This window comes from Bison bison, unplaced genomic scaffold (assembly GCF_000754665.1).
Source record: "Bison bison bison isolate TAMUID 2011002044 unplaced genomic scaffold, Bison_UMD1.0 scf7180017864472, whole genome shotgun sequence".
Lineage (NCBI taxonomy): Eukaryota > Metazoa > Chordata > Mammalia > Artiodactyla > Bovidae > Bison > Bison bison.
Genome location: NW_011495033.1, coordinates 11,397,470 through 11,419,016, shown reverse-complemented (window position 1 = coordinate 11,419,016; position 21,547 = coordinate 11,397,470). Strand labels below are relative to the sequence as shown.

At 38.5% G+C, this 21,547-nt stretch overlaps 1 protein-coding gene and 1 pseudogene across 1 annotated transcript in view; one reads left to right on the top strand and one right to left on the bottom strand.

The window, feature by feature from the left end:
- Positions 1–21,547, top strand: part of USP32 (ubiquitin specific peptidase 32) — a 204,900-nt gene that overhangs the window by 83,343 nt on the left and 100,010 nt on the right. The window lies entirely within an intron of this gene.
- The window catches only part of LOC105004122, a 36,116-nt pseudogene that overhangs the window by 13,675 nt on the left and 894 nt on the right, over positions 1–21,547 (bottom strand).

Genomic DNA, 21,547 nt, shown 5'->3' with positions numbered 1-21,547 from the left:
TCTTTGCATTGATCATTGAAGAAGGCTTTCTTATCTCTTCTTGCTATTCTTTAGAACTCTGCATTCAGATGTTTATATCTTTCCTTTTCTCCTTTGCTTTTCGCTTCTCTTCTTTTCACAGCTATTTGTAAGGCCTCCGCAGACAGCCATTTTGCTTTTTTGTATTTCTTTTCCATGGGAATGGTCTTGATCCCTGTCTCCTGTACATTGTCACGAACCTCATTCCATAGCTCATCAGGCACTCTATCTATCAGATCTAGGCCCTTAAATCTATTTCTCACTTCCATTGTATAATCATAAGGGATTTGATTTAGGTCATACCTGAATGGTCTAGTAATTTTCCCTACTTTCTTCAATTTAAGTCTGAATTTGGCAATAAGGAGTTCATGGTCTGAGCCACAGTCAGCTCCTGGTCTTGTTTTTGCTGACTGTATAGAGCTTCTCCATCTTTGGCTGCAAAGAATATAATCAATCTGATTTTGGTGTTGACCATCTGGTGATGTCCATATATACAGCACTGGATCAAATAATTTTGCCATTTCAAAGGACTTTTAAAAAATCTACAAGAGTAAGTTCCAAGACAAAATGAAGAGGTATATGTCAGTTTCTGATTAAAGTTCAACAAAATGTTGGTGCCAAGAAAGATCAGTTAAGTTGTTCTTTACTGTCTCTCCATTTGATGCCTGGCACATAGATAATATTTGTTATGTGGGGTATAATTTTATTAGTTTTTTGGCTTTATAAATAATTTCTTTCTTTCTTTCTTTCTTTTTCGCTGTGCTGTGCAGCGTGTGGGATCTTAGTTCCTAACCAGGGGTTGAACCCATGCCCCTTGTGTAGGGGGCACAGAATTTGAACCACTGGACAGTGAGGGAAGTCTCAGTTTGCTTCTTCTTTTTAATTGGGAAAGTGTTATATTATTTTTTGTTTTCAAATACATTCATGTTGTAAATGTGTCGATCTGTGTGGAATTTTTTTCTGTGGTCACTTGCCCTTTAGGAGAAAAACTAGCTATTATAGCTAATAGTAGAGAGAAAATATTATGTAGAATACATTTAACAGAAAATTTTTCCTAAAAATTCTTTCTGTGATACATTTACTCAAATATTAAGATCTGTTCGTCCTAAACTTTTTAACTGAAATTTTTAATAAGATAAATACAGATTCACATGCACTTAATAACAAAGAAAAGAGCACTTAATAACAACAATAAAAATATATTTTGCCAGTTTTTCGTGAAGATAACATTTTCCAGATGCAAAAAAACCACAGCCAGGTATTGTCACTGGTATTATCCACTGATCTCATTTCGCTTTCCATGTGTGTGTGTTTAATTCTGTATAGTTTTATAACTGTGTGGGTGCATGTATCTACCATCACAATCAAGATACTAGATAGTTGGTAAAGTCATCAAAGCTTGATAGCTTGATAACCTGTGGGTTTTCTGTTGGTAGAAGTTGCAGCATGGAACCACATGCAGTATGATTTACCACAGTCCATTTATCAGTCTTCCAGCAAAGTTCCTTTGGTTTCTGGTTCTGATTGGTCGGGGGCACTTCTCATGATACCTTTAGTTCCTAAGAGTTGAAGTCCCTCATTCAAGTATGTTTGGGGATCCTTTCGTTTGTCCAAGAGAGCCCTGAAAAAGGGTCAGCAGCTTAATTGTACTGGTATTTTGAAAGCACTGTATTGAATGTTTTTGGACTGAAAAATAGTCCCCATTACTGATTTTCATTGTCTCTTTTTTCCCCTTACTAGGATCAGGAATACTTTTTTCAGTCACCCATAAGAACCACATTAAGCCCTCACCAGCCTGTTTATTTGGAGGATAATAGGGCATTTATTTCATGTCCTTGAATCCCAAAGAGATATGACCTGGGCTTACGATGAGCCTTTTCTCTACGAGGTCACTTAGAGCATCATGCTGTAATGACCAAGGTGGTTCATTTTATCCTTCTATGGATAATTTCAGCTGAATCCCAAACTGGCAATAACAGAGTTATATATGATAACGTGGTTTGCAAACATTACAGGAGGTACAAATAAAAGTAATTTGTTAATTTGAAACCAGACCTTTCCCTCAGAGATACTATATGACTGTGAGAGACTTTGGTGGTGGTTTGTTAATATTATATGCTGCTTTTAGTATTATACTCTGAACAACCACATAATTCTGTTAATGGGGATATTAACTTTGAATACTTGGTAAAAATTGTGTTTGCCTAGTAAATTCACAGTTTTTTATCTTTTCATTTAACTTACACATTTGTATATATTATGTTTTTCATGATGCAAGTACTGATGTTACTACCATTTTATGAATGAGAAAAAGATACCAAGTCTTAAGGATGTTAGGTTACTTGCCCCAGTATTAAACCTAATGAGATCCAGGATTCAGGTCCAGGTATCCAAATCCTTATTAGCTACTGTTCTGTGTTGCCTCCCATGGATGATGATAATAACTAAAATTCATGGAGTTATTTACTATGTACCTGGCTTAGAATAATTATTTTATGTAAATTATCTCATTTAATTTTCACCATACCATGTGGCTGGTGTTATTATTAATAGCACCATGGAGGTAGGTAGTCCCATTATCTAGACTAGCAAATTGAAGTTACATAATTTATTTGACCATACAACTCCTAATTAGAAGAGCTAGGATTTGACCCCAGATCTTTTTGGTTCCAGAGTTGGTAACAATTATGTTTCACTGAAAACTTACCTGCAGTTGCAAGAACCTACGTTTGTCATGTTAATTCTTTTACCCTCATAAGATGCACGACACTGCCTTCTATTGAAAAACCGTCTTCTCTGGTGACCTTGGCTTCATTTCTTACATGATTTATATCCCTGTCAGTGTGATATGGCCAGTGAGGACAATTAGAAAATATATCTTTTTTTTCTTGTTCTCTTTCTGTACTTTTAAACAAATGATACATTCTCATGGTTCAAAATTTATAAAAGAACAGACGGTGAAAAAAATCTCCTTTCCACCTAGTCCCCTAAGGCCACCTCATTTCCCTTCCCAGAAGGAAGAATATTTCTTACCAGGATTTTTTTTCCTTGGCCTTAGTGTGCAGCTTGTGGAATCTTAGCTACCTGACCCAGCCCCTGGCAGTGAACCGAGTCCCCTGACAGTGGAAGCGTGGAGTCCTAACCACTGGACCAACCGCCAGGGAATTCCCTCTTACTAATTTTTGATGTATCCTTTTAAGAGTTAAGATATATCTTAGAAGTGTGAATTGGGATATTTACTCTATTTTTTAAAAATTGCCATCACAGCAGTTTCTTTAAATTTCTAAAACAATTTGTTATCCTGGAATTTACAGAATCTAACTCTTGGGATTTTTTGTTTGTTTTGGTAAGAACACTTAAGTTCTCTTAATGAATTTGAATTAGTAGTATATAATGTATTAATAGTATTATCAACTATGTTCATGTTGTACATTAGGTTCTCAGACATCCTCCTTCATCTTACAGCTGAGAAGTTTGTGCCTTTCTCCCTTCCTGTCCTTGTTTCCCCCAAGCCTTGGTAACTGCTTTTCCACTCAGTTTCTAAGAGCTTGACCTTTTTTTTCCCCTTGAAAGATTCCACATGTCAGTGACACCAGAAGTTTTCTTTCCCTTTGTGGTTTATTACTTGTAGTATAGTGCCCTCAGGCTTTATTCATGTTGCTGCAAATGGCAGGATTTTCTTCTTTCTTGTGGCTGAATAATGCTGCTGCTGCTGCTGCTAAGTCGCTTCAGTCGTGTCCGACTCTGTGTGACCCCACTGTAAATGTATGTGTGCTTAATCGCATCTGACTCTGCGACCCCATGGACTGTAGTCTGCCAGGCTCTTCTGTCCATGGGATTTTTCCGATAATCATACTGGAGTGGGGTGCCATTTTCTCCTCAAGGGGATACCACATCTTTATTCATTTATCCATTGATGGATACTTAAGTTGTTTCCATATCTTGGCTATTGTGAATAATATTTGCTGCATTGAAAGTGGGAGTACATATATGTCTTTGACATCCTGTTTTTGTTTCCTTGGATATATTCCCAGAAATGGGATTGCTGGATTATATGGTAATCCTATTTTTAATTTTTTAAGGAACCACCATATTGTTTTCCATAATGACTGCACCAATTTACATTCCTGCCAATAGTACCCTGGGGCTCCATTTTCTCCACAGCCTCACCACTTTATTTTTTTTCCCAGTTTTATCAAGATACAAATTGACATCCAGCATTGAAGTTTAAGGTGTACAGCATAATGATTTGACTTACATATTTCTTGAAATGTTGCCACAGTAAATTTAAACATCTGTCATTCTATATAGATATAAAAAAGAAAAGAATTTTTACTCATGAGAAGACCTCTTTTAATTTGCTCTCTTGATAACTGTCATGTACACCGTGCAACAGTGTCTCATCTTTTTAATGATAGCTGTTCCAACAGGTGTGAGGTGATATTTTCTTGTGATTTGATTTGTATTTTCCTAATGACTAGTGATGTACCTAATGTACCTGTTGGTCATTTGTATGTCTTTGGAAAAATGTCTATATTCAGTTCCTCTGTCCTTATCCAAACCCAGTTTCTTTTTTGTTTTGTTTCTTTTGGCTATTGAGTTCTTTATATATTTTGGATATTAACCCCTTATCGTACACATGACTTGCAAATATTTTTCCCATTGCTTCATTGCCTTTTCATTTTGTTGTTGATCTCGTTTGCTGTGCATAAACTTTGTAGTTTGATGTAGTTATTTATTTTTGTCTTTGTTGCCTGGAATGAATGTGTGTTTGGGTTTGTGTGGTGTTTCTCAAATTTGCCTGATGATAAGATATCCCAGAATGTTATTTATTTGTTGAATGCATATTTTTGGCTACTGAGGGAAATAGGAATATAAGAATATCTTGGCACAAAGACATCTCAGTTCTTAAAACTGGCATTTTAGAGCCCACATATTCTTAAATGTAGCTACAAGGGAGCAGTTGCATATGACAGCGCCTCGCGGTTCTCTTAGTTTGGCTATTGACTTCCTTCCAGGTTTATTTTTACCAGTAACCGGTGTACGTTTGTGCAGAAAGAGTGCTGTATGCTCAATTACTTCTCTTTTTAAAAATTTATTTGATTAACGCATAGTTGCTTTACATCACTGTTATTAGTTTCTAGTATACAGTAAAGTGATTCAGTTCAGTTCAGTTCAGTCGCTCAGTTGTGTCCGACTCTTTGCGACCCCATGAATCGCAGCACGCCAGGCCTCCCTGTCCATCACCAACTCCCAGAGTTCACTCAAACTCACGTCCATCAAGTCAGTGATGCCATCCAGCCAATCTCATCCTCTGTCGTTCCCTTCTCCTCCTGCCCCCAGTCCCTCCCAGCATCAGAGTCTTTTCCAATGAGTCAGCTCTTCACATGAGGTGGCCAAAGTACTGGAGTTTCAGCTTTAGCATCATTAAGTTACACTTATATTAGGTTGATGCAAAAGTAATTGCGGTTTTGCATTAACTTTGCCATTTGATATTGAAATACATTCTTAAATAGATGTGGTTTCATGATACATTACTTTAATGCACAATTTTTTGCTTTATGTTTTTTGCTAATGAATTATTACTTGCTGTTTATTTTACGTTTATTTGGGACTAGGGATTTGTTGATCTCCTTTGCTGTGCATAAACTTTGTAGTTTGATATAGTTATTTATTTTTGTCTTTGTTGCCTGGAATGAAGTGTGTTTGGGTTTGTGTGGTGTTTCTCAAATTTGCCTGATGATAAGATATCCCAGAATGTTATTTATTTGTTGAATGCATATTTTTGATGTTAGACAACAAGCAAATTCAAGCGATTTTGTTACTCAAGTTCAAAATGGGTCGTAAAGCAGCAGAGACACCTTACATCAACAAAGTGTTTGGCCCAGGAGTTGCTAATGAATGTACAGTGCAGCGATGGTTCAAGAAGTTTTGCAAAGAAGATGAGAGCCTTGAAGATGAGAAGTATAGTGGCCGGCCATCAGAATTGACAACAACCAACTGAGAGCATAACATCAATAAGCTGATGATCTTACAACTTACATGAGAAGTTGCTCAAGAACTCAACATTGATCATTCTAAGATCATTTGGCATTTGAAGCGAATTGGAAAGGTGAAAAAGCTCGATAAGTGGGTGCCTCATAAGCTGACCACAAATCAAAAAAAAATTGTTTTGAAGTGTCATCTTCTTTTATTCTACACAACAAGGAACCATTTCGTGATCAGATTGTGATGTGCGATAAAAAGTGGATTTTATGCAGCTACCAGTGATGACTGACTCAGCACTTGGACTGAGAAGAAGCTCCAGAGCACTTCCCAGAGTCAAACTTACTCCCAAAAAAAGGCTCATGGTCACTGTTTGGTGGTCTGCTGGCTGTTGGCTGTCCGATCCACTACAGCTTTCTGAATCCCAGCGAAACCATTACATCTGTGAAGTATGCTCAGCACATTGATGAGATGCACCAAAAACTGCAACGTCTGCCGCTGGCATTCTTCTCCACGACAATGCCTGACTACATGTTACACATCCAATGCTTCAAAAGCTGAACGAATTGGGCTATGAAGTTTTGCCTTATCCTCCATATTTACCTGACATCTCACCAACTGATTACTACTTCTTCAACCATCTCAACAACTTTTTGCAGGAAAAATGCTTCCACAACTAACAGTACGCAGAAAATGCTTTCCAATAGTTTGTCAAATTCCAAAACAAGGATTTTTATGCTACAAGAATGAGCAAACTTACTTCTCCTTGACAGAAATGTGTTGACTGTAATGGTTCCTATTTAGATTAATGAAGACGTGTTTGAGCCTAGTTATAACGATTTCAGATGCAGGGTCTGAAACTGCTATTACTTGTCACCAATCTTAGTTTCATGCACATTACTTCTTGACTTGAACTGATTCCTGGATGAAATTAAGACATGGAAAAGGATAACCAAACATGTTAGTATCTTGCTTGATTGATCAATCTTCAGAGGAATGGTAGTCTAGGTTCTGGAAATGTGATTTTAGATAGATGTATTATCAAGGACATTTCTGGCATGGAGGGACTTGATTATTTCCTCTGTGGCTACTCCAGCTGCTCATTTTTTCTTTAGCTTTCTTTTGTCTGATTAATAATCTCAGCAGTGGGACTTCCTTGGTGGTCCAGTGGTTAAAAATTCACCTTGCATGAAAAGACAGCCTTCAGAATGGGAGAAAATAATAGCAAATGAAGCAACAGACAAACAACTAATCTCAAAAATATCCAAGCAACTCCTGCAGTTCAATTCCAGAAAAATAAATGACCCAATCAAAAAATGGGCCAAAGAACTAAATAGACATTTCTCCAAAGAAGACATACAGATGGCTAACAAACACATGAAAAGATGCTCAACATCACTCATTATCAGAGAAATGCAAATCAAAACCCAATGAGGTACCATTTCACGCCAGTCAGAATGGCTGCGATCCAAAAGTCTACAAGCAATAAATGCTGGAGAGGGTGTGGAGAAAAGGGAACCCTCTTACACTGTTGGTGGGAATGCAAACTAGTACAGCCACTATGGAGAACAGTGTGGAGATTCCTTAAAAAACTGGAAATAGAACTGCCTTATGATCCAGCAATCCCACTGCTGGGCATACACACTGAGGAAACCAGAATTGAAAGAGACACATGTACCCCAATGTTCATCGCAGCACTGTTTATAATAGCCAGGACATGGAAGCAACCTAGATGTCCATCAGCAGATGAATGGATTAGAAAGCTGTGGTACATATACACAATGGAGTATTACTCAGCCATTAAAAAGAATACATTTGAATCAGTTCTAATGAGATGGATGAAACTGGAGCCTATTATACAGAGTGAAGTAGGCCAGAAAGAAAAACACCAATACAGTATACTAACGCATATATATGGAATTTAGAAAGATGGCAACAATAACCCTGTATACGAGACAGCAAAAGAGACACAGATGTATAGAACAGTCTTTTGGACTCTGTGGGAGAGGGAGAGGGTGGGATGATTTGGGAGAATGGCATTGAAATATGTATAATATCATATATGAAACGAGTCGCCAGTCCATGTTCGATGCACGATACTGGATGCTTGGGGCTGGTGCACTGGAATGACCCAGAGGGAGGGTATGGGGAGGGAGGAGGGAGGAGGGTTCAGGATGGGAAACACATGTATACCTGTGGCAGATTCATTTTGATATATGGCAAAACCAATACAATATTGTAAAGTTAAATAAAATAAAATTAAAAAAAAATTCACCTTGCAACGCAAAGGACACTGGTTCAATCCCTGGTCCAGGAAGACCCCACAGGCTGTGGGGCAACTAAGCCTGTGCACCACAGCTACTGAGCCCATGGGCTGCAGCTACTGAAGCCTGCACACCCTGGAGCCAGTGCTCTGCAACAAGAGAAGCCACTGCAGTGAGAAGCCCATGTACCTACAGAGTAGCACTCCACTCCCAGCAACTAGAGAAAGCCCACGACAGCAGCAAAGAACCAATGCAGCCAAAAATAAATAAAAACTAAAAGAAAATAAAATCTTAGCAGTGGGGACTGCATAGGGCCAGGATAAAGAGGAGAAATGGACTGAAACATTCATATTGTCTTTTTATTTCCTTTTCACCGCATAGTGTATGATATTTGTAAATAATGACTGCATTCTTATACTTAGCCCCTAAGCTTATTTAGTTCAAATTACAGATGAAATGAATACATTCACAGTTGTATACTTTTAAAGTGTTCTTTAAATTATTGTTACTTACTCAGTATTTTAACCACATTATAATTTATGTAGAATTCATGGGGTTAACCAGGGAAATCTGATCATTGGTTGTAAAGGAAAATGCATTCTGAATTCTAAGTAGTTCTTTCTATAAGGTGTAGTATGTGAGTGGGGAATGATTTCCTTGTTTCTTAATAATTAAATAACTTAATAACTAATTGCTTGAGTTATTTTAAGGGCTGCTTATATGTGAAATGATACACATGGCTTTTTGTGTGTGGCTTATTTCCTTTGTGCAATGTTTTCAGCATTCATCCACGTTGTAGTATGTGTTAGAACGTCATTTCTTTTGATGGCTGAATAATATTCCATTGTAACTGATAACTTATTTATTTTTTAATTAGTTCTTGGCTGTGCTGGGTCTTCATTGCAATGCATTAGCTTTCTCTGGTTGCAGTGAGCAGGAGCTACTCTCTAGACGCAGTGCTCGGGCTTCTCATTTTGGTGACTTCTCTTGTTGCGGAGCCTGGGCTGTAGGCACTCAGGCTCAGTAGTTGTGGTACACAGCCTTAGTTGCCCCGTGGCATGTGCGATCTTCCCGGACCAGGGATTGATCACATATCCCCTGCGTTGGCAGGCAGATGTCAACCACTAGACCACCAGGGAAGTGCGATAACTTTTACTAATAGTCAGTTTTATCTCAAACATCCTTCTCTGTTTAACATTTCTCTTATGTTGTTAAAGTTTTTGTGTCTTGCTAAGTGTTAGATGTTGTAAACTGATGTGACACATCACCTTGAAAATGTAAAATATCATGAATTGAGTGAAATTTTTGATTTTCATTTACCCCCTTTAAATTTGGGGGCATTGAAACAGATATGTATATTCACCTGACCTAGTCCCAGCCTCATTTTCCGATTCTAGAGATAGGGACGGAGGTAGAAGTCACTGGGGATTTTGGCATGTTATCATGAGTCCGTAGTTTTTGCTGTCACCACTAGAACCCCCGTTGGAAATCTACTACTACTCAGAGATGGAATTCAGCTATTTGAATTGCAAAGTGGGAACCTGAACAAGTCCTTTTCCCCTACTGCTCCTTAACCATAGTTGATATGCATAGTGGTTAATCCCATGCTGTTTGTTCTCTAGATGGAATTAGATTAGTAACAGTAGGAGAATATTTAATTCTTTAATCACTACCATGTAGCATCGGAGAAGGCGATGACACCCCACTCCAGTACTCTTGCCTGGAAAATCCCATGGACGGAGGAGCCTGGTAGGCTGCAGTCCATGGGGTCGCTAAGAGTCAGACATGACTGAGCGACCTCACTTTCCCTTTTCACTTTCATGTGTTGGAGAAGGAAATGGCAACCCACTCCAGTGTTCTTTTCCTCGAGAATCCCAGGGACAGGGATGGGGGAGCCTGGTGGGCTGCCGTCTATGGGGTCGCACAGAGTCGGACACGACTGAAGCAACTTAGCAGCAGCAGCAGCATGTAGCATTAAATTGTATTAGCTTAAGCAAAAAGGTCATAGCTTTGTTGGCTAAAATTTCCAAGCTTGATCTTATTCTTCTATCCTCACATATAATTCTGACTTTTTAAAAAATTCTGAGCACATTACATTTAATCTTGCTGCATTTAGCCTTGTGTTCCTGCCTAAGATGAAGTTAATTCTATATTCTATTGCCTGTTTTATTAGTCATTCCTCCCAGCTTTTGTCTTTTACCAAATTAATACACATGCCTTCTATGTCATAATCCAAATAACTGATTTGTTGTTCTTCAGTTGCTAAGTCATGTCCAGCTCTTTGCGATCCCAAGGACTACAGCTCACCAGGCTCCCCTGTTCTTCACCATCTCCCAGAGTTTGCTCAAATTCATGTCCATTGAGTCAGTATTGCTATCTAACCATCTCATCCTCTGCTGCCCACTTTTCATTTTGCCTTCAGGCTTTTCCAGCATCAGGGTCTTTTCCAGTGAATCGGCTCTTCGCATCAGGTGGCCACAATATTGGAGCTTCAGCTTTATCATCAGTCCTTCCAGTGAATATTCAGGCTTGATTTCCTTTAAGATTGACTGGTTTGATCACCTTGCAGTTCAAGGGACTCTCAAGAGTCATCTCCAACAAAAAGTGTTTAATAGTTGGCAGGTTGGCACTTCTTTAGACCTATTTTTTCCAAAAAAGATGTAGAATTTTTAATCAACACTCTTTTATATTTGAGTTTCAATGAGATTTGCATGACCCTAACTCTAATTATTCAGTCCACAATTTATTATCTAAAATATGTTGTTATTGATATGAGACCTTGTCATAAACTTTCCTAAAGTCAGCATGTTCATCTTAATTAATATTAGTTAATTTAATCACTGTACCATTTTAATTTTCGGGAACATGATCTTTGTCATAACGTGGACTGTAATTAACTTTTTATAACTTCTAGGCTAGCTTTATAGCTGGGCATATGAAGAAATTGGTCTACTTCTTATGTGATCTCTTAAAGGGAAAGGTATATTTTTTAAAATTTTACTTTACAGCTTTTCTTCTTCTTCTTTTTGGCTGCACTCAGTCTTCATTATATGTCCTCTGGAGGGAACGACAGAGGATGATGGTTGGATGGCATCACCAACTTGATGGACATGAATTTGAGCAAGCTTAAAAAGTGAAGCAATTTTTTTTGGTCACACAGTGCTGCTTGCTGGATCTTAGTTCCCCACCACAGATCAAACCCGGGCCCCCTCCAGTGGAATCTTGGAGTCCTAACCACTGGACCTTAAGGGAATTCTCATAAAAATTCACTTTTATAGAGATTTGAATTGAATCCTTTTTCAAAATAGGTGTAGAAAAATATAAGAATTGATATATTCAGTTATTATTAGAAGATTGTTTCATTCACTTGAAAATAGTTGCTTCTTATATTATTGGTAAAACAAAGAATATGTCAAGTTGACCTTTTGCCAGTGCTATAGACTGTTTGTTTATTTTTCCAAATTAAACATTCATCTTATCATTGCAGGAGAATCTGAAGCATAAGATTAATTCAAGTCTAAAATTGATTTTGCTAAGATTTCTGTATAAGATTCAAAATCATTTGAAGTAAAAACAAGTGGTATCTGTATAAATTTGATCTAAAAGGACCTACTTAAGGAGAAAAAAAAGATCTATTATAATTATCTTTGAAAATGTGTTTTTCTAATGTCATTCATATAAAGAGGAATGCTGCTGCTGCTAAGTCACTTCAGTCGTGTCCAACTCTGTGTGACCCTTATAGACGGCAGCCCACCAGGCTCCCCTGTCCCTGAGATTCTTCAGGCAAGAACACTGGAGTGGGTTGCCGTTATATAGTGAGTGCTGAATAGCAGTAAATAGTCACATAGAATCCCTGCCTCTTATATAACTTACATTTTTCTCAGGAGAGACAGATAATTAGCAAAACATACAAAGTGAAAAATTGCTAGTCTTTTAAAACTCCCAAGTGACTATACTTTGTGTAATTTCAGCTTTCCTTTAAGACAGTATAAACAGAAGGATATATGTCATTAGTTCTTTTGATCCTAAGCAGCCAGAGAATCACTTAAGTTTCCTGAAATAATGGGTTATAAGTAATACAAGGCTTCCCCGATGGCTTAGGTGGTAAAGAATCCACCTGCCATGTAGGAGATGCAGGAGATGTGGGTTTGAGCCTTGGGTTGGGAAGATCCCCTGAAGGTAATGCAACTGACTCCAGCATTCTTGCCTGGAAAATCCTATGTATAGAAGAGCCTGGTGGGCTACAGTCCATAGGGTTCAAAGGAGTCCGACACAACTGAGCATACAAGAAGATAGAAATCTTAGACTACAGCTATGTCTGGTTTCAACACTGAAATGAGTTCACATTCAGAAGAAGGGAATGGACTTTAGGAACTTCAAAATTGTCTAGGATCTTATGTATTTTAATTATTAGTATGTCCCATGAATCTACTCCTAATTTCTTATAGCTGTAGCATTTTAATGGAAAGTAGGTTGGCACAATGGGACTCTAGCTGCCAACAGACCTGCATAGTGGGGTGAAATGTCTATTTTCTTAAGTGCACTCAATAATTCAGAAAATATTTGTTGTCTGTAATGTATGAAGCACTAAAAGATTTATTGCAATCTTTAAGATCTAGCAGAAGCATAAAGAAAGAAATAAAGCAGACTGAAGCATTTTGTTTTTTGAATATGCAACTGTGTTTGTTTTTTTTTTTTTAATAGCTGCTTTGGGTCTTTGTTGCTGTACAGGCTTTTCTCTTGTTGCCTGAGAGCAGATGCTACTCTTTGTTGCAGTGCTTGGTTTTCTCATTGCCATGGCTTCTCTTGTTGCAGAGCACGGGCATGCAGGCCTCAGTGATTTTGACACACGGGCTCACTGGCAGTGGCTCTTGGACTCCAGAGCGCAATCTCAGTAGTTGTGGCGCTGGGTTTAGTTGCCCCGTGGCGTGTGAGATCTTCCTGGCATGCGTTCATGGTTAGTCACTCATTCATGTCCATCCGTGTTGTAGCAGATTGCAAAATTTCATTCTATTTTATGGCTGAGTAGCATTCCATTGTGTATATGTAGGTATATACACACACCCCACATCTTTATCCATTCATCTGTTAATAAATACTTAGGTTGCTTCCATATCTTGGCTGTTGTAAATAATGCTATGAACATTAGGATACGTGTATCTTTTTGAATTAGTGGCTTTGCTTGGCAATGTCAAATCTTTGGCACTTAACACATCAGAAAGAGCTCTGTAAATCAGTACTGGAGTAATGGAGGGCATGCTCGGTTACTCATGCAATTAGGTGCCTGGCCCCAAAGTGGTGTCATTTCTCTATATAACCTTTTAGCCAGAAGTTGATATATAGCCCTGTTCATCTGCAAGAAGCATGGGGGAAATGTCTCCATGCCTTATGTCCCCAAGGAAAGGGAAACTGTATTTGTGAGAGCATCAGAATTCTCTTTTACAAATATCTAGGTCCAGTATTCTCATGCTTTATGTTCTCAGAGCATAAAAAAGAAAGTTTTTATTTATTTGGCTGTGCCAGATTTTAGTTGCGGCACACGGGCTCTTCCATCTTCATTGCAGCATTTGTTTTCTTTTAATTGCAGCGTTCGGGATCTTTATTTGTGGCATGCGAACCCTTAGTTGTGGCATATGGGATCTAGTTCCCTAACCAGGGATTGACTCGGGCCGCCTGCATTGGGAGCACCCGAATCTTAGCCACTGGCTACTGCTGCTGCTAAGTCGCTTCAGCCGTGTCTGACTCTGTGCGACCCCATAGACGGCAGCCCACCAGGCTCCCCCGTCCCTGGGATTCTCGAGGCAAGAACACTGGAGTGGGTTGCCATTTCCTTCTCCAATGCATGAGAGTGAAAAGTGAAAGTGAAGTCGCTCAGTCGTGTCTGACTCTTCGCGACCCCATGGACTGTAGCCCACCAGGCTCCTCTGTCCATGGGATTTTCCAGGCAAGAGTACTGGAGTGGGGTGCCATTGCCTTCTCCGCTTAGCCACTGGACGACCAGGGAAATCCCTAGATTCCCTTTGGAAGTTATCATTTAGAATTATCTTCTTGTTATCCTACTTCTCTGTTACCTTAGTTCAATAATGTCCTCTAGAAAGGAACATTGAAACATTGTTAATATGAAACATTTAATCTGTGTCAAATGCAGTGATTAACTTAGTTGGAGATGAAATGGAAAAAATTGTATATATGTGGGAGTATTAGTATACATTCTTCTGGGTTTTACTTTCCTAGATGTGTCCACTGAAAAGTTTGAGAAACAGTCAATAATACCCAAGCAGCAAGCACCCTTAGTATCGTGATTGTGATCTCTAAATAGAACTTCCCACTTTAAAGAACCAGGCTGCTTGAGAAAATATGATTCTAGGTTTGGGTCAGGAAATTTATAAAGTGAGCTTAGAATATCTTGTTGTACCAGAAAGGAAGGAAAGTGTCAGGCAGTACTTAGAGTCATGAAAAATGGATTCAGGAACCAATTTGAAGAACAGTCTGCCTCTACAAAGGGATAGGGAAATTGATCATGGCTAAACTATGAATGTAAGGAGATTGAAACATATCAAATATATTTTAAAAACTACCCCTTTTAAGGGGATTGAGGGAGAATGGAGATGTGTATATGTGTGGCTGAGTTCTTCTGCTGTTCATCTGAAATTGTCACAACATTGTTAATCAGCTATACCCCAACAAAATAAAAAGTGCAAAAGAAAAAAAATATACCCCTTTTGGATACAGGTTTCGAAGACCACTCCCAGATTCATGATTCACAGGAAGGGCTCCTAGGACTGAGCATAGTCATACTCAACTATTCTGATTCATTATCACAAAAGGATACAAAGCAAAATTAGCAAAGAGAAAAGGAATATGGGGCAAAATCTGGAGGAGACCAGGTGTAAGCTTCTTCCATTCCTCTTCCGGAGGGGATATACTTAGTTTCTCTAGTGGTAAGTTGTGACAACAGGTGTGAAATGTTACCGTCAGGGACGCTCTTTAGAGAGACACGCATTGCTTAGGGCTTTTACTGAAACTGGTCACCTGGACACCTTCTAACTTATCACAGGCCAAAATTCCAAACTTCCAAAAGAAAGCAGATATTGAGCATAAACCACATTGTTTTCATAAACAGTTTAAGCAGTTAACCGCATTTAACATTTAGGGAACAGTTAGATTCAGGAAGTCTCCCCAAAATCCAAGTTCACAGATACCAGTCAAGGGCCAAACTTGAAAGCGGATTTAAGGATAACCGTTTCAAGTAGTCTATATTTTCTTTTTTCTGCACAGATACCTCTGAAAAATGCTGGGAAACCAACTCATATTTTAAAAACTGGTTAATGAAGGAAAAGAAGTGCATCTCAGGGTAACCAAAAAGAGAGATAAGCAGTCATTATGTGCCTCCTGATGAAAATACAATAGCACCAACTGGGAGATGGTTCTTGCCAAAAAATATAATTTAAACGTGATCAGTTTTCTGGGTCTAACTACCTATTTACAGGAAATACAGAGGACAGACAATATAGGTCTGTCCCAAGACCTGTTCCCAAGGTCTACATTGTCAAAATGTAGACCTTGGAAAACTCCCCAGGACAAATGTCTTTGTTTCTTCAGCAAATAAATTGTGTTGAAAAAGAGAGGGAGAAAGAAAACCTACAGATCCAGAGAGTTAAGAGACTAGCAATCAATTATATATTTTAGATCTTAAGATGAAAAAAAAAAAGAGATAGTTGGAGAAATTTGAATACTAACTAGATATTTGATGCTACTAAGGAATTTTTGTAGTATTTGTCTCAGTCCATTTTTAGGCTGCTATAACGATACCATGTTCTGGGTAGCTTATAAACAGAATTTTATTTCCCATAGTTCTGGAGGCTGAGAATTTCAGGATTATGGTGCCTGCAGATTTGGTCTCTGGTGAGGGCCCACTTCCTGGTCATAGATGGCCGTCTTTTTGCTGTGTCCTCCTGTGGCTAAAGAGGTAAAGGAGCTTTCCTAGGTCTCCCATTTATGATAGTACTGAGCCCCCTGAGTACCGCAGCTACTGAGCCCACATGCTGCAGCTACCGAAGCTCATGCAGACCAGAGCTCATGCTCTGCAACAGGAGAGGCCACCACCACAAGAAGCCGTGCACTGCAACTGGAGAGTAGCCTCTGTTCGCTGGAACAAGAGAAAACCTGCTCATCAACAAAGACCCAGGGCAACCAAAAATAAATTTTCAAAAAAAGACCACCTGTCCCATTTATAAGTGCTTCACCCTCATTACCTCATCACCTCCTGAAAGTCCCATTACTGGGTTTCGACATAGGAATTTGGGAAGAGAGGGATTTTTTTAGTTTTGATAATGATATTATGCGTTATATTTTAAAAATATCTTGTGAAGAGAGACAATATTTTCATATCAAATTAAGAATAAACTATAATAAGTTTTTAAATTTTATTTAGCTACTTATTTTAAAAATATTTTTGTAATGGAAATATGGTTGATTTACAATGTTGTGTTAGTTTTTGGTGTATAGCGCAGTGATTCTATACACACACACTATTTTATATTCTTTTACAGGACATTGAATATAGTTCCCTGTGCTGTACAGTAAGACTTTGTTGTTTATCCATTCTATGTATATAATAGCTTGCATCTGCTAGTTCAGAACTGCCAATCCATCCCTTCTCCCTTCCCACCGTTGACAACCACGAGTCTGTTTCCTGTTTCTGTGAGTCTGTTTGTTTCATAAATAAGTCCATTTGTGTCGTGTTTTTTATTTTTTAAAATCTGTTCTTTGGCCACACTGTGCAGCTTGTGGGATCTTAGTTCCTCAACCAAGGACTGAACCTGGGTCCTCAGCATTGAAAGCACAGAGTCCTAATCACTGGGCTGTCAGGGAATTTCTTGTGTCATATTTTAAATTCCACTTACAAGTGATACCATAGTATGAAACCCATCATGAATCTATCTGCATGTCATCCTTGCTAAGGGGCCATTCTAATCTCCTCTGTATCATTCCAGTTTTAGTATATGTGCTGCTGAAGTGAGCACTGCAGGTTGTTTTTGTTTTTATTCAAGCACACAGTTAAGAGTTTGTTGTTGTTTAGACATTTCTAGAAAAGTCAATTTTTCATTAACAAATTTAGATCAGCTAAATTTGATGTAAGAAGACTAGATTTGACAGTTCAGAAACTTTTGATATGAACAAAAACCAGCTGACAATCAAATATCTATTAAAAATTTTAGTGGAAAAGTGATTCTCTTGAAAATTATATAAAATGAATGAAAATTTGAAGATATTAATTTGGTTCTTTTGACTGTGAATCAAAATCGTTTAAAAAATGTAATAGTGTTTACTCAGGAAAAGTTGTATTCAAGGGCAAAGCCATGAGCTCATCAATGCTGAGTTAATTCTTACTGATAAACAGAATAGAGTCAGGCTGCAGTCTGCCTTCTGCCCTAAGAGTAGCCTTTCTCACACAGGGGCTGCTCTTCCACCTGGGTTCTAGAATGAGAAGATATGTGACACCAAGCCTCAGAGGACTGGAACTAAGGCTCAGGTAGTTAAGTGATTTGCCCAAGATTACGTAGCTGGTAAATTAGTAAAGCCTGGCTTCAACTCAGGAATTGCATCCCTTACTGCTGTCCCCTAGGAACAGTGGCATATCCTTGTACTTTATGTCCAAAAGATGCTAAAAGGAGAAGGACGAGGATCGTAGAACGTCAGTTGAAATGTGACACAGTCTTTCCTTTACACTGTACACCTATGTACATCTGCCTTTTTAACCTTCTAACTATATGGAGAGGGTTAGGTTCTTTGTATATTATAGTATAAGTCTTTCTCTTTTAAAATGCAGACTAATTCCCCAGTCTTCTCAACTAATCATATTATTTACTGGATGATATCACTGTCTGAAAAGAGGCTAGTGAGATCATTACCATAAGCATCAATTTTACACATTAGTGTAACAGTATGCCAAAGTCTCAATCCAGATGTTAATGGCTACCAAATGTTTAAGAAAATATGTTTTTTATTCTTCTTCATTCCTAATAGCTACAGAAAATTATTAGAGGGATTTTAAAATAAAGTTTTTATAACAGATTATAGTAATAAGTTAACACATGCCTTTTAAAAAGTGGCAACAAAATATCCTTGCTTATCCTGTATAGCCTCTTTCAGTGGATCCTAAGAACAGTGTAATGAGCATGGCACTTAATATTTCATTAATGTTAAAGTATTGTCAGTTATATGGTGACTGTTGATATAAAAATAACTTCTGCAGAGTGAAAGAAAGATATTACACATTTAATGTTAGATGCATAATGATTTCTGGAACATTAATAAAAGGTGGAAAATACATTCATCTTAGATCAGGGGATGTGGTAATTTTCTTGGGCCTGCTTTCATCATCTGTTAGATGAACTTTTGAACTTTGTGGTTTTAGAAAGTTATTGCTGTTCTTATGTTTTGGGCGTGAGGGACCACTATATTCATTCCAACCAGATGTATTCAAAACAAAATCTACAATTTACAGATACTTGCAAAACTGAAAAATCATATCTTACTCAGACTTTGTTGGTTAAGTTTACTTTTATGACTTTGCTCTCTTTGTATGAAAACCAATGAAGTGACCACATTATCAAGTTAAAGTGGAAAGAAAGGGATGCCAAAAACATAGTGTCTGTAGATTGGGTTTGTGAATACTTTGAAATTTCTTTTGTTTAATCTTCAGTATATTTGACCAAAATGGTATACATCTTGCTGGTGATGTTTTTCATTTTACATGCTAAAGAATATGTGTAATTGTGCTGTGGAACAGTGAAAGAGTTAAGAGTTCAGTGTTAGGAACCTCAGTTTCAATCTTGATCCTGCTGCTTCATTGATGTATGACTTGGGAAAGGTTATTTCAGTCTCCTTGGGCTCTAGTTTTTCTCAGCCATAAAATAGGGACAGCAGTAATATCTTCCCCATGGAATTATCTTGAGGTTTAATACTGGTGAAGCAAAGCACTTGGATTAATACTAGACTTCACTGGTGGCTCAAGTGGTAAGGAATCTGCCTACAGTGGGGGAGACTGGGTTTGATCCCTGGGTCAGGAAGATCCCTTGGAGAAAGGAATGGCAACCCACTCCAGTATTATTGCCTGGAGAATCCCATGGACAGGAGAGCCTTGGGGGCTATAGTCCATGGGGTCACAGAGAGTCAGACATGACTGAGCAACTAACACAATAATATATAATTTAAAAGTATTAGCTATTGTTTTTATAAATTTATTAATGGAGTTGATGTTGGGTTAAACACTATGTGCTGTGATTAATTTCTCACTGGCATTGTGAAGACTGAGCTACAACATGGAATAACATTTTAGAATACAGTAGTAAACTTCCAATTCATCTGTCCCATGTTCTATTGTCATGTGTTTTACATATGCTATAAACACATTAGAATTTTACTGTTATTCCTTCCCTAGTAGCTCAGCTGATAAGGAATCACCTGCGATGCAGGAGACTCAGATTCGATTCCTGGGTCAGGAAGATCCGCTGGAGAAAGGATAGGCTACCCACCTGAGTATTCTTGGGCTTCCCTGGTGGCCCAGATGGTAAAGAATCTATCTGCAATGAAGGAGACCTGGGTTCGATCCCTGGGTTGGGAAGATGCCCTGGAGAAGGGAACAGCTACCCACTCCAGTATTCTGGCCTGGAGAATTCCATAGACTTTATAGTCCGTGGGGTGGCAAAGACTGAGCAACTTTCACTTTCTTTATTCCATTAGCCAGCCAATTATCTTTTAGACCAGTGAAAAATAAGGAAATTTCATATTTGATTTATTCGATTTCCTACTCTTTTTTTCTTTGTGTTGATACAGTTATTTTGTTTGATATCTTATTTCCTTCAGCCTGAAGTGCTTTCTTTTACCCTTTTATGTAGTATACGTTTGCTTCTCTGTTTTTATTTTCCTGAAAAAGTCTACTTTTTCTTTTTAAAAGGTATTTTCATTGGGAATAGGATTCTCAGGTTTTTTTTTCTTTTCTTTTCTTTAATTGCTTTAAAATTGTCATTCCACTGTTGTCTGGTTTATGTAGTTTTTGATGAGAAATGTTTTTCTCAATGTAATGCATTTTTTTTCCTCTGGCTACCTTAAAGGTTTTCTTTTTACCTTTTGCTTTGAATAGTTTGGATACGATTAGCTGGTTTTGGGGAGTTAAAAGTGATTGTCCTACCTGTTCTCTGAACAACTTATATCTGAGGTTTTGTGTCTATTAGTTTTGGAAAATTCTCAACCTTTATCTTTTCAGCTATTCTGTTCCCTTCTCTTTTACTTCTCAGATTTCAGTTGCATGTGTGTTAAATCATTTTGTATTTTCTCACAGCCTTTGGATTTCCTGTTTTGTCCCCTCCCATCCCCACATATTTTCCCCTCTGTGTTTCGTTTGGATAATCTCAAACTTGAGCCTGTTGAGTTTGCTGTTGAGCCATTCCAGAGCTTTATAAAACTCTATTTCTATGTTTTTCCTTTGTCAGTCTGTGAGGTTTTGGGTTTTTCTCTGCTTCCTTGTGTGACTTATAATTTGTGGTGGGAAGATAGATGCTTTATATAGGACAGTAGAGACTGAGCTAAACAGTGTTTGTGCCTGGCTGAGTCTTAGCACAAGTAGTTGAGTCAGTCTAGACTTGAGTTGAGCTGGTTTTTTAGTGTGTTGTTATGCCTTCCCGCAGTGCACACTACAGGCTTCAAATTCCACACTAAGGTTACCTCTTTTAGATTAGAGGCCCGTTTGCCAGGGGAGATTTGTAATGTCTGCTCTACCTTTAACTTTTGATCTTATTTTCTCTTTGGTACTGTACCTCGGAGAAGATCTCTCTACAGTCCTCCCTCTCCTTCAGTGGTAGACTGCTGTTATTGATTGCTCAGTGTTTGCTAACACAGTGGTGGAGGTGGGTGAGGGGTGCCAGGGTGGGGGATTTTCTGTTGTCCTATTGCTGTCTCAGTTTTAGGCGGTCCTTACGTCTCTGCAACTTGGAGGGTGAGACTTTCTCACTGATTCTGCCTCTTGCCAAATGGTAGGGGACCTTTAAAGGTCTGTGGCTGTGATGTTTTCCTGACCCTCCCTTAGAGATAGAGGGTACCTTCCTCTTGGGCTTCCCTGGTGACTCAGACAGTAAAGAATTTGCCTGCAATGCTGGAGATCCAGGTTCGATCCCTGGGGTGTGAAGCTCCCCTGGAGAAGGAAATGGAAACCCACTCCGGTATTCTTGCCTGGGAAATCTCATGGACAGAGGAGCCTGGTGGGCTGCAGTTCATGG